This window comes from Cherax quadricarinatus, chromosome 100, assembly GCF_038502225.1.
Source record: "Cherax quadricarinatus isolate ZL_2023a chromosome 100, ASM3850222v1, whole genome shotgun sequence".
NCBI lineage: Eukaryota > Metazoa > Arthropoda > Malacostraca > Decapoda > Parastacidae > Cherax > Cherax quadricarinatus.
This window is the reverse complement of record NC_091391.1, coordinates 10,735,101-10,747,061: the sequence shown is the minus strand read 5'-3', so window position 1 is coordinate 10,747,061 and position 11,961 is coordinate 10,735,101. Positions and strand designations below refer to the sequence as shown.

General features: G+C 47.8%; 1 protein-coding gene across 1 annotated transcript in view; it reads left to right on the top strand.

Annotated features, from left to right (window-relative positions):
• Window positions 1-1,580: 1,580 nt before the first annotated feature.
• The window catches only part of LOC138851115 (zinc finger protein 84-like), a 63,576-nt gene continuing 53,195 nt past the window's right edge, over window positions 1,581-11,961 (top strand). Inside the window, exon 1 of the mRNA XM_070079651.1 lies at window positions 1,581-1,649. The gene's annotated coding sequence lies outside the window, so the exon portion shown is untranslated. The remainder of the gene's footprint in view (window positions 1,650-11,961) is intronic.

Below are 11,961 nucleotides of genomic sequence, written 5' to 3'. Positions count from 1 at the left end.
TTGGTGGCAAAATCTAAAATCTAAATCAAAGATATGAATAAACATAGACTAGATATTAAAATTATGATGATATTGCATGATATTACTAAAATGTCCTGGAGTTGTACCACCATTACAGAATTAATATTTGAAGTGTCCTTAAGATCCAAGGTAAATTAACTAAGAGTATAAAACAGTTGAAGAAGCCTTTCTTGGCTGTTAAAAATTGTAAAACAAATGTAGAGAGAAGGTTGAGGGCGACATAACTGCTTGAAGTTGCTCAACCTGTACTCCCTAGCACGAAGGAGGGAGAGATACATCATTATATACACTTGGAAAATACTAGAGGGACTAGTACCAAACTTGAACATGAAAATCACTCACTATGAAAGCAAAAGACTTGGCAGATGATGCAACATCTCCCCAATGAAAAGCAGGTGTGCCACTAGCACGATAAGAGACAACACAATAAGTGTCTGGGGCCCAAGACTGTTCAACTGCCTCCCAGCATACATAAGAGGGATTACCAATATACCTCAGGCTGTCTTCAAGAAGGAGCTGGACAGAAACCTATAGGCAGTACCTGACCAGCCGGGCTGTGGTTTGTACGTCTGGTTGTGTGTGGTCAACAGTAACAGCCTGGTTGATCAGGCCCTGATCCACCATGAGGCCTGGTCACAGATCGGGCCGCGGGGGCGTTGACCCCCGAAACCCTCTCCAGGTATATTCCAGGTAATTGTTATAAGAGTAATAAGGTTTTTACATTAAAATTTGGAAAAACATATTCTCCATATTGGTCAGTACAGCAGCAAGTGGTGTTACAACATGATAGTTCATTACAGTAGTAGATAGAAATATCTCCCCCAGTTTGTTTTGTTCTAGAGTTGTAGACTGTTGTGTATCCTGGGAGTGAGTACTATTGTTTCTTGTTTAAGACAGGTTACAGTCAGAATAATACAGGAGAAGGTTGTGTTTAAGGAATCAAGGAGTACCAGGAGGTCATCACAGTATTTACTTAGTAATATTATAATTCAAAATTGTAATATTTTTGACATTACTTAGGACAGTGTTGGCTTGTGTTTCCGTGCAGTAAAGTCGTAGTTTAAAGGTTCAGTTAAAGGCAGAGAACAATAAAGGCTCTCCTCCTTAAATCAATAAATTACTAATTAAGTCATTGTTTAAGGGCAGTATTAGATGACGGTATTAAGTTTTCGGCTTCTCTTCTGGTTGAATTATTAACTCTGATAAAAATTATTAAATGAAAGAAAATGGTAATAAAGTCTTGGTTTAAAGGTTCAAATATATGTTATAGGGTATAAAACCAGCTTTTCAAAGGCTTTAATATGAGCAGATCCTAATAATATAAGGTTTAACTGCTGAAAATATATAAATTATGGTAAATGTCTTTAAGTTCCTCTTATTTTGAAGCTTTATCTTGAATACAAAAGGTTGAAAAAAGGAAAACGGTAATAAGGTATCGTTTTAATGGTTTACATCAGGATAGACAGTAATAAACTGTCAAATTTAGATTTTTCATGTAAGTAAACCACAATAATATCTGGGTTTAAGGGTTGAAATAAAGAGTTGACGGTAATCAACTCTCGGTTCCTCTATTCCCTCAACCTCTCAGTCCAACAATAACAAAGTGAACTAAGTATGGTGTCGTTAAGGTAAGATTTCTGCCTCATTTTTACCCTTATTTTCTCTCTCTTTGACCACCTTCATGCCCTCTAGTGGTGGGTAGTGATGCCCGTGATAGTCTCTTGTTCCCAGGAGACGGAGGCGTCCTCCTCTGCCTCGCATCAACCTGATTTAACCCCAGAATGTTCCATTATGATTATATAACCCAGGGTAGTGTTATCCACCCTGGATTACCCAGGATAACCCAGGGTAGTGTTATCCAACCAGGATAACCGAGGGTAGTGTTATCCACCCAGGATAACCCAGGGTAGTGTTATCCAACCAGGATAACCCAGGGTAGTGTTATCCAACCCCAGGGTAGTGTTATCCACCCAGGATAACCCAGGGTAGTGTTATCCACCCAGGATAACCCAGGGTAGTGTTATCCACCCAGGATAACCCAGGGTAGTGTTATCCACCCAGGATAACCCAGGGTAGTGTTATCCACCCAGGATAACCCAGGGTAGTGTTATCCACCCAGGATAACCCAGGGTAGTGTTATCCACCCAGGATAACCCAGGGTAGTGTTATCCACCCAGGATAACCCAGGGTAGTGTTATCCACCCAGGATAACCCAGGGTAGTGTTATCCAACCAGGATAACCCAGGGTAGTGTTATCCAACCAGGATAACCCATGGTAGTGTTATCCAACCAGGATATCCCAGGGTAGTGTTATCCAACCAGGATAACCCATGGTAGTGTTATCCAACCAGGATAACCCAGGGTAGTGTTATTGACCCAGGATAACCCAGGGTACTGTTATCAACACAGGATAACCCAGGGTAGTCTTATGCACCAAGGATAACCCAGGGGAGTGTTATCTACCCAGGATAACCGAGGGTAGTGTTATCCACCTAGGATAACCAGTGGGATTGTCATCCACCCAGGATACCCCAGGGTAGTGTTATCAGCACAGGATAACCCAGGGTAGTGTTATCCAACCAGGATAACCCAGGGTAGCGTTATCCACCCAGGATAACTCAGGGTAGTGTTATCAGCACAGGATAACCCAGGGTAGTGTTATCAGCTCAGGACAACCCAGGGTAGTGTTATCCACCCAGGATAACCCAGGGTAGTGTTATCCAACCAGGATAACCCAGGGTAGTGTTATCCACCCAGGATAACCCAGGGTAGTGTTATCAGCACAGGATAACCCAAGGTAGTGTTATCCACCCAGGATAACCCATGGTAGCATTATAAACCCAGGGTAGTGTTATCAACACAGGATAACCCAGGGTAGTGTTATCCACCCAGAATAACCCAGGATAGTGTTATCCACCCATGATAACCCAGGGTAGTGTTATCCACCCATGATAACCCAGGGTAGTGTTATCCACCCATGATATCCCAGGGTAGTGTTATCCACCCAGGATAACCCAAAGTAGTGTTATCCACCAAGTATAACACAGGGTAGTGTTATCCACCCAGGATAACCCAGGGTAGTGTTCTCCACCCAGGATAACCCAGGGTAGTGTTATCCATCCAGGATAACCCAGGGTGGCATTATCAACCTGTGATAACCCAGGGTAGTGTTATCCACCCATGATAACCCAGGGTGGTGTTATCAACCCAGGTTAACCCAGGGTAGTGTTATCCAACCAGGATAAGCCAGGATAGTGTTATCCTCCCTGGATAACTCAAGGTAGTGTTATCCACCGAAAAATGTGCAGGTTACTGTTATCCACCCTGGATAACCCAGGATAGTGTTATTCACCCAGGATAACCCAGGTTAGTGCTATCCACCCTGGATAATGCTATCCAACCAGGCTATCCCTCGATAGTGTTATCCACCTAGGATAACGCAGGGTAGTGTTAACTACCCAGGATGAGCGAGGGTAGTGTTATCCATCCAGGAGAGTGTGATCCACCCAGCATAACCCAGGGAAGTATTATGCACCCAGAATAACCCAGGGTTGTGTTATACAACCAGGATAACCCCGGGTAGTGTTATCCATCCAGGAAAACCAGGATTATGTTACCCACCCAGGATAACCAAAAGTAGTGCTATCTTCGTAGGATAACCTAGGGTAGAGTCATTCACCCAGGATAACCCAGGGTAGTGTTATCCACCGAGGATAACCCAAGAGAGTGTCATCCATGCATGATAACTCAGGGTCGTGTCATCCTCATAGGATAACCGAGGGTAGTCTTATCTACCCAGTATAATGCAGTGTAGTGTGAACCACCCAGGATAACCCAGGGTAGAGTTATCCACCCTGGGTGACCAGGTTAGTATCATCCACCCAGAATATCCCAGGGTAGTGTGATTCACCCAGGATAACCCAGAGTAACATTATCCATCCAGGATAGTGCTATCCACCCAGGATAACCCTGAGCATCCTTATCCACCCAGAATAGTGTTATTCACTCAGGATAACCCAGGGCAGCATTATCCACCCAGGAAAACCCAGGGGTAGTGTTATCCACACAGGATAGTGTTATCCAACCAGGATAACACAGGGTAGTGTTATCTATCCAGGAAATTCCAGGGGTAGTGTTATCCACTCAGGATAACCATGGGTAGTATTATCCACCCAGGATAACCCAGAGTAGTGTTATTCACCCACAATAACCCTGGGTAGTGTTATATACCCGGGATAACCCAGGATTGTGTTATCCACTCAGGATAACCCAGGGTACTGTTATCTTCCCAGGATAACCCAGGGTAGTGTTATCCACCCAGGATAACCAAGGGTACTGTTATCTGCCCAGGATAACCCAGGATTGTGTTATCCACACAGGATAACCCAGGGTACTGTTATCTGCCCAGGATAACCCAGGATTGTGTTATCCACCCAGGATAACCCAGGTTAGTGTTATCCACCCAGGATAACCCTGGGTAGTGTTTTCCACATAGGATAGCCCACGCTTGTGTTATCCACCCAGGGTAACCCAGGGATGTGTTATCCAACAAGATAACCTGGGATAGTGTCATCTATGTAGCATAACCCAGGGTAGTGTCATTCACCCAGGATAACCCAGGGTAGTGTTATCCACCCAGGATTATCCAGGGTAGTGTGATCCACCCAGGATAACCAGGTAGTGTCATCCACCCAGGATAACCGATTGTAGTGTTATCCACCAGGATAACCTAGTGTAGAGTTATCCACACAGGTTAACCCTTTGTAGTGTAATTCACCCAGGATAACCCAGAGTAGCATTATCCATCCAGGATATTATCCACCCAGGATAACACAGGGTAGAATTATCCACCCAGGAAAACCAGGGGTAACGTTATACTCACAGTCTAGTGTTATCCAACCAGGATAACCCAGGGTAGTGTTATCCAAACAGGAAAACCCACGGGCAAAGTTATCCACACAAGGTAGTGTTATCCAACCAGCATAACCCAGAGTAGTGATATCCACCAAGGATAGCCCATTGTACTGTTATCCACCAAGGATAAGCAAGGGTACTGAGTGTTATCCACCCAGGGCAGTTCTTCACCCAGGATAACCCATGGTAAAGTTATATACCCAGGATAATGCAGGGTTGTGTCCTTCACAAAGGATAACCCAAGGTAGTGTCATCCTCACAGGATAACCCAGGGTAGTGTTATCCACCCAGGATAATCCAGGATAGTGTGATCCACCCAGGATAATGTTATCCACCCAGGATAACCAGGGTAGAGTCATCCACCCAGGATAACCCAGGGTAGTGTTATCCACCCATGATAACCCAGGGTAGAGTTATCCACCCTGGATATCCAGGGTAGAATCATCCACCAAGGATAACCCATTGTTGTGTGATTCTCCCAAGATAACCCAGAGTAACATTATCCCTCCAGAATAATGTTATCCATCCAGGATAACCCAGGGTACCATTATCCACCCAGGAAAACCCGGGTTTAGTGTTATCCACACAGGGTAGTGTTATCCAACCGGCATAACCAAGAGTAGTGTTATTCACCCAGGATAGCCAAAGATAGTGTTATCCACCCATTGTTCTGTTAACCACCCAGGATAACCAAGGGTAGTGAGTGTTATCAACCCATTGCAATTCTCCACCCAGGATAACCCAGGGTAGTGACTTATTCTCCCTGAATAATCCAGAGTAGGGACTTACCCCCTTCGATAATGCAGGGTTGGGTTAACCACCCAGGATAATGCAAGGTTGTGAGTGTTAGCCTACCAGGATAACCCAGAGTAGTGACTGTTATCCTACCCAGGACAACCCAGGGTAGTGACTGATATCCACTCTGGATAACCTAGTGTAGTGCCTGACTGTTGTCCACCCAGGATAAGCCAGGGTGGTGACATCCACCCAATAGAACCCAGGGTTGTGACTTATCCTCCCATTATAACCCAGGGTTTTGGGTGTTATCCACCCAGGATAACCCAGGGTAGTGAGTATTAGCCACCTAGGGTAACCCTCTGTTGTGACTGTTGCCATCTAGCATAATGCAGAGTACTGTTATCCAGCCAGGCAAACTTAGGGTAGTGAGTGTTATCCATCCAGAATAACCCAGAGTAATGAATGTTATCCTCCCAGGATAACCCAGGGTAGTGAGTATTAGCCACCTAGGGTAACCTAGGGTAGTAAGTATTAGCCACTTGGGATAACCTAGTGTAGTTTTTATCAACCGTGCATAACCTAGGGTAGTGATGCATACATCCAGGATAATACACGGTAGTATTATGCACCCAGGATATCCCAGGGTCGTGTTGTCTGCACAGGATAACCAAGAGTAGTGTTATCCACCTAGGATAGTCCATGGTAGTGTTATCAAACCAGGATAACCCAGGGTAGTTTTATCCACCCAGGTTATCCCAGGGTCGTGTTATCTGAACAGGATAACCCAGGATAGCGTTATCCACCCAGGATAGCCCAGGGTAGTGTTATCGACCCATGGTACTGTTAACCACCCAGGATAACCCAGGGTAGTGTTTGCCACTTAGGGCAACCCACAGCAGTGAGTGTTATCAACCTAGGATAACCCAGAGTAGTGTTAGCCACCCAGGATAACCCAGGGTAGTGTTAGCCACCCAGGATAACCCAGGGTAGTGTTTGCCACTCAGGGCAACCCACAGCAGTGAGTGTTATCAACCTAGGATAACCCAGAGTAGTGTTAGCCACCCAGGATAACCCAGAGTAGTGTTAGCCACCCAGGATAACCCAGAGAAGTGTTAGCCACCCAGGATAACCCAGAGTAGGAAGTATTATCGACCCAGGATAACCCAGGCAAGCGTTGTCCACCCAAGAAAACTCAGGGGTAGTGTTATTCACAGAGGGTAGTGTTATCCAGCTATGATAACCCAAGGTAGTGTTACCCACCCAGGTTATCCCAGGGTCGTGTTATCTGCACAGGATAACCCAGAGTAGTGTTATCCTCCTAAGATAGCCCAGGGTAGTGTTATCCACCCATGGTACTGTTAACCATCCAGGATTACCCAGAGTAGTGTTAGCTACCCAGGATACCATGAGTAGTTTTAGCAACTCAGGGTAACCCCTGGAAGTGAGTGTTATCACCCCAGGATAACCCAGAGTAGTGTTAGGCACCCAGGATAACCCAGAGTAGAGAGTGTTACCTTCCCAGGGCAGTTCTTCAAACAGGATAACCCTGGGTAGTGAGTGGTATTCACCCAGGATAACCCAGGCTAGTAAGTGTTGTCCAACCTGGTTAACCCAGAGTAGTGTTAGCCACCCAAGATAACCCAGAGTAGTGACTGTTATCCACCCAGGATAACCTAGCATAGTGACTGTTATCCACCCAGGATAACCCAGAGTACTGACTGTTATCCACCCAGGAAAACCCAGGATAGTGACATCCACACAGGATAACCCAGGATAATATTATCCACACAAGATAACCCAGGGTAATGATATCCACCCAGGTTAGACCAGGGTAGTCTTATCCACTTAGAATAATGCAGGGTAATATTATCCACCTTGGATAACCTAGGATTGTGTTATCCACCCAGGATAACCCAGGGTAGTGTTATCCACCCAGGATAACCTAGGGTAGTGTTATCCACTCATGATAACCCAGGGTAGTGTTATCCACCATGGATAACCCAGGGTAGTATCATCTGCATAGGATAACCCAGGGTAGTTTTATTCACCCAGGATAACCCAGGATAGTGTGATGCACCCAGAGTAACCCTCGGTAGTGTTATCCACCCAGGATAGTGTCATCCACCCAGGATAACTCAGGGTAGTGTCATCCTCCCAGATTAACCAAGGGTAGTTTTATCCACCTAGGATAGTGTGATCCAACAATAATAACCTAGGGTATTGTCATCCTCCCAGCATAACCCAGGGTAGTGTGATCCACCCAGGATAACCCTCGGTAGTGTTATCCACCCAGGATAGTGTTATCAACCCAGGATAATCCAGGGTAGTGTGATCCATCCAGGATAGTGTTATCCACCCAGGATAACCATGGTAGTGTCATCCATGCAAGATAACCAATTGCAGGGTGATCCACCCAGGATAACCTAGGGTAGAGTTATCCACCCATGATAACTAGGGCAGTATCATCCACCCAGCATAACCCAGGGTGAAGATTGAGACACTTATGCAACATATGAGAATCTTTATTTAGGAAACGTTTCGCCACACAGTGGCTTCATCAGTCCAGTACAAAGTAGAAAGGTGTAAGGAGAGGAGGAGTTGAGGTAATCAGTCCCTCAGCCTGGAGTCGATGTGTTCAGTCCATCAGTCTTGTAGAATGTATAGCATAGTGCCGTAGACATGGCTCATATACTGTAGTCAGGTGATGTGAAACAGGAGGAGGTGGGGTCATAGTGGTACCATCCACTAGTGTAAGCAGGAGGAGGCGGGGTCATAGTGGTACCATCCACTAGTGTAAGCAGGAGGAGGCGGGGTCATAGTGGTACCATCCACTAGTGTAAGCAGGAGGAGGCGAGGTCATAGTGGTACCATCCACTAGTGTAAGCAGGAGGAGGCGGGGTCATAGTGGTATAAGCAGGAGGAGGTGGGGTCATAGAGGGTACCATCCACTAGTGTAAGCAGGAGGAGGTGGGGTCATAGGTCATAGTGGTACCATCCACTAGTGTAAGCAGGAGGAGGCGGGGTCATAGTGGTACCATCCACTAGTGTAAGCAGGAGGAGGCGGGGTCATAGTGGTACCATCCACTAGTGTAAGCAGGATGAGGTGGGGTCATAGTGGTACCATCCACTAGTGTAAGCAGGAGGAGGCAGGGTCATAGTGGTACCATCCACTAGTGTAAGCAGTAGGAGGCGGGGTCATAGTGGTACCATCCACTAGTGTAAGCAGGAGGAGGTGGGGTCATAGTGGTACCATCCACTAGTGTAAGCAGGAGGAGGTGGGGTCATAGTGGTACCATCCACTAGTGTAAGCAGGAGGAGGCGGGGTCATAGTGGTACCATCCACTAGTGTAAGCAGGAGGAGGTGGGGTCATAGTGGTACCATCCACTAGTGTAAGCAGGAGGAGGTGGGGTCATAGTGGTACCATCCACTAGTGTAAGCAGGAGGAGGTGGGGTCATAGTGGTACCATCCACTAGTGTAAGCAGGAGGAGGCGGGGTCATAGTGGTACCATCAACTAGTCAGGAGGCGGGGTCATAGTGGTAGTGGTACCATCCACTAGTGTAAGCAGAAGGAGGCGGGGTCATAGTGGTTCCATCCACTAGTGTAAGCAGGAGGAGGTGGGTCATACTGGTACCATCCACTAGTGTAAGCAGGAGGAGGCGAGGTCAAAGTGGTGCCATCCACTAGTGTAAGCAGGAGGAGGTGGGGTCATAGTGGTACCATCCACTAGTGTAAGCAGGAGGAGGCAGGGTCATAGTGGTACCATCCACTAGTGTAAGCAGGAGGAGGTGGGGTCATAGTGGTACCATCCACTAGTGTAAGCAGGAGGAGGTGTGGTCATAGTGGTACCATCCACTAGTGTAAGCAGGAGGAGGTGGGGTCATAGTGGTACCATCTACTAGTGTAAGGAGGAGGAGGTGGGGTCATAGTGGTACCATCCACTAGTGTAAGCAGGAGGAGGCGGGGTCATAGTGGTACCATCCACTAGTGTAAGCAGGAGGAGGCGGGGTCATAGTGGTACCATCCACTAGTGTAAGCAGGAGGAGGCGGGGTCATAGTGGTACCATCCACTAGTGTAAGCAGGAGGAGGCGGGGTCATAGTGGTACCATCCACTAGTGTAAGCAGGAGGAGGCGGGGTCATAGTGGTACCATCCACTAGTGTAAGCAGGAGGAGGTGGGGTCATAGTGGTACCATCCACTAGTGTAAGCAGGAGGAGGAGGAGGTAAGCAGGGGGAGGCGGGGTCATAGTGGTACCATCCACTAGTGTAAGCAGGAGGAGGTGGGGTCATAGTGGTACCATCCACTAGTGTAAGCAGGAGGAGGCGGGGTCATAGTGGTACCATCCACTAGTGTAAGCAGGAGGAGGCGGGGTCATAGTGGTACCATCCACTAGTGTAAGCAGGAGGAGGTGGGGTCATAGTGGTACCATCCACTAGTGTAAGCAGGAGGAGGCGGGGTCATAGTGGTACCATCCACTAGTGTAAGCAGGAGGAGGCGGGGTCATAGTGGTACCATCCACTAGTGTAAGCAGGAGGAGGCGGGGTCATAGTGGTACCATTCACTAGACTAGTGTAAGCAGGAGGAGGCGGTGTCATAGTGGTACCATCCACTAGTGTAAGCAGGAGGAGGCGGGGTCATAGTGGTACCATCCACTAGTGTAAGCAGGAGGAGGCGGGGTCATAGTGGTACCATCCACTAGTGTAAGCAGGAGGAGGCGGGGTCATAGTGGTACCATCCACTAGTGTAAGCAGGAGGAGGCGGGGTCATAGTGGTACCAAACACAAGTGTAAGCAGGAGGAGGCGGGGTCATAGTGGTACCATCCACTAGGTACAGGAGGAGGCATAGTGGTACCATCATCTAGTGTAAGCATGAGGAGGCGGGGTCATAGTGGTACCATCCACTAGTGTAAGCAGGAGGAGGCGGGGTCATAGTGGTACCATCCACTAGTGTAAGCAGGAGGAGGCAGGGTCATAGTGGTACCATCCACTAGTGTAAGCAGTAGGAGGCTGGGTCATAGTGGTTCCATTCACTAGTGTAAGCAGGATGAGGTGGGGTCATAGTGGTACCATCCACTAGTGAGTGGTACCATCCACTAGTGTAAGCAGGATGAGGTGGGGTCATAGTGGTACCATCCACTAGTGTAAGCAGTAGGAGGCGGGGTCATAGTGGTACCATCCACTAGTGTAAGCAGGAGGAGGTGGGGTCATAGTGGTACCATCCACTAGTGTAAGCAGGAGGAGGCGGGGTCATAGTGGTACCATCCACTAGTGTAAGCAGGAGGATAGTGGTACCATCCACTAGTTTAAGCAGAAGGAGGCGGGGTCATAGTGGTACCATCCACTAGTGTAAGCAGGAGGAGGCGGGGTCATAGTGGTACCATCCACTAGTGTAAGCAGGAGGAGGCGGGGTCATAGTGGTACCATCCACTAGTGTAAGCAGGAGGAGGTGGGGTCATAGTGGTACCATCCACTAGTGTAAGCAGGAGGAGGCGGGGTCATAGTGGTACCATCCACTAGTGTAAGCAGGAGGAGGCGGGGTCATAGTGGTACCATCCACTAGTGTAAGCAGGAGGAGGCGGGGTCATAGTGGTACCATCCACTAGTGTAAGCAGGAGGAGGCGGGGTCATAGTGGTACCATCCACTAGTGTAAGCAGGAGGAGGCGGGGTCATAGTGGTACCATCCACTAGTGTAAGCAGGAGGAGGCGGGGTCATAGTGGTACCATCCACTAGTGTAAGCAGGAGGAGGCGGGGTCATAGTGGTACCATCCACTAGTGTAAGCAGGAGGAGGCGGGGTCATAGTGGTACCATCCACTAGTGTAAGCAGGAGGAGGCGGGGTCATAGTGGTACCATCCACTAGTGTAAGCAGGAGGAGGCGGGGTCATAGTGGTACCATCCACTAGTGTAAGCAGGAGGAGGTGGGGTCATAGTGGTACCATCCACTAGTCGAAGTAGGTCTTCCTCCAAATATTGGACAAGGTTTAAGAATTCTTTGTATCAATATCCCATGATGATGCAGTGTCTGAGTTGTGGATAACCCTGAGTAGTGGTATCCACCCAGGATTGTGTTGTCCACCCAGGATAACCCAGGGTAGTGTTATCCAACGAAGTTATCCCAGGGTAGTGTTATCTGCACAGGATAACCCAGAGTAGTGTTATCCACCTAGGATAGCCGTAGTGTTATCCAGGATACTGTTAACCACCCAGGATAACCCAGGGTAGTGCTAGCCACTCAGGGTAACCCAAGGTAGTGTTATAAACCCAGGATGACCCAGAGTAGTGTTA